We start from the raw sequence: 1,824 nt of genomic DNA, 5'->3' as shown, positions 1-1,824 counted from the left end.
CTTAATAAAATATATTTTTTTATATAATAAAATACCATATAGATTATTGTATCATTATAATATAAAAGTATAATGCAAAACAAACACACCACAACACACAATATATATTTTAGAGGAAAGAAGAAACAGAAAAAATTGGGGGCATAAAAGCACGTGGGGTATATTAAATATACTGCCTAACTGGGCTTTAGGTTTCAGGGAAATGAGTTCACTAAATTTTATGGGCGACGAATAAAAATACAGTATTAAAGGAGCAAGGATAAGGGACTACACTTAAACCCGAACTTATCCGTTTTAAAAGCATTCCAAAAAGGCCTTCGCGAGGTGAATTTAAACCATTTTTATCAAGGTGAGGCCAGGCGAAAATGCGAACGGGACAAATTCCCCGCCATTGTTTTTTGATAACATCAAAATTGATTTTAAAGTCCTTGTATTTAGACGAGGCACATAAATAGAAATGTCTAATCTGTAATCTGTTCCATGCATCAATGGCTTTTTGAGATTGTATTAAAAATCCTCAAAGTAGGTCTCAGTTCGCCCTCAATTTCCACTTTGTCTACACTTTCACCGGGAAATTTCAATTTTTCCACGGTGTATGGGGGGAGACGTCCCTTTTGTTCCTTGGGTGTTTTCCGATTTAGCAGCCTAAAAAGCTAGGGTCAGGGGGGCGTTTCAAAAGGGTTCCAGACACCAGGGGGTAAAACATATTTCCAGGGGGTCACTCTGTCGACCAAGTACAAAGTGAGCAGTATTGTGAAAGGGCCCCAGTACTCCACATTAGGGGGTAAAAATGATTAAAAACATCCCAAGAAAAGTCAAGCCAGTCATTCAATATCAATAGATTACCGCCCTGTCGCGATTAACCATGGGGAATAGCATCACGAATCCGGCTCTCTACAATAAGCAAATCCGAAAGCGAGAAAAAACCCTCCCCACCCCGAAGTAATTTCAGGGGCGAAGGGGGAATGACCTCCACTTGTATGTGGGTGGGGAGCAAAAAACCTGTACGTGGGTTCTCCCAGGAAGTTCGTCGAGGGGTCCAAATAAATTTGGGGAGACGTTTAGCTCAAAAAGAACGGTATTGAATTTTACCCAGAAAAAATTTTCTCCTTGCGATTCCCGATGATGGGTGTATTTTTTTGCCACCAGAATGGAAACCATATGCCAGGTGACGTGATGAGTGTTCATTCCAATGTCCTCTCCGAAATAGGCTACTCTTTGTTCAGGATTCTTCTTAGTTCCCGTGAAGCTAGACTTAAATTTACCAGGTTTTTGTGTTTGCTTAGCACGATAAGCTGCTTCAATGACTTCGCTATTCGTGAAGAGATGTGGCGTTACTTCATAGAGTGGAGGAAGTACAACGTGTTCAGCCAGAGGTGAGTGGATGACCGCAACATACAAGGCATAAACAAATTCTCCCTCATTCATAATTTGGCGGAAGTAGGCAGCATTACTGACAAATGTATCCCAATCCTTGCAGTGAATGAGAACATCAAAAAGCATAAGTGCTTCTTCGCGTTGTCTAGGATTGAAGAGAGAGAACCAATGCTTCTGTTGCAGAAGCCTATTATCCTTAAGGTCTCTCACAAGTTTCTGTATTGCTTCACCTCCGTCACTGTAATGGGATAAATCGGCTCTGGTCAAAGGAATCAGCTTTGCCTTTTAGATCAGAGTCACGAATATCCCCGTAGATCTTATGAAGCAGGAAGTTCACGTCATGTTGCTTCTGTGCATCAGACGCACCTAGTAAAGGTGAAGATTATATTTCAGCAAATAGAAAAAAGTACACTAACGTCAATATAACCAGAATTATTTACGAGAATG

General features: G+C 40.6%; 1 pseudogene; it reads right to left on the bottom strand.

The window, feature by feature from the left end:
• Positions 1 to 1,088: 1,088 nt before the first annotated feature.
• The window catches only part of LOC119590488, a 1,229-nt pseudogene continuing 493 nt past the window's right edge, over positions 1,089 to 1,824 (bottom strand).

The sequence above is a fragment of the Penaeus monodon genome, chromosome 27 (genome assembly GCF_015228065.2).
Source record: "Penaeus monodon isolate SGIC_2016 chromosome 27, NSTDA_Pmon_1, whole genome shotgun sequence".
Classification (NCBI taxonomy): domain Eukaryota; kingdom Metazoa; phylum Arthropoda; class Malacostraca; order Decapoda; family Penaeidae; genus Penaeus; species Penaeus monodon.
Note: the sequence above shows the minus strand (reverse complement) of the source record. Positions and strands in the feature narration are given on the sequence as shown.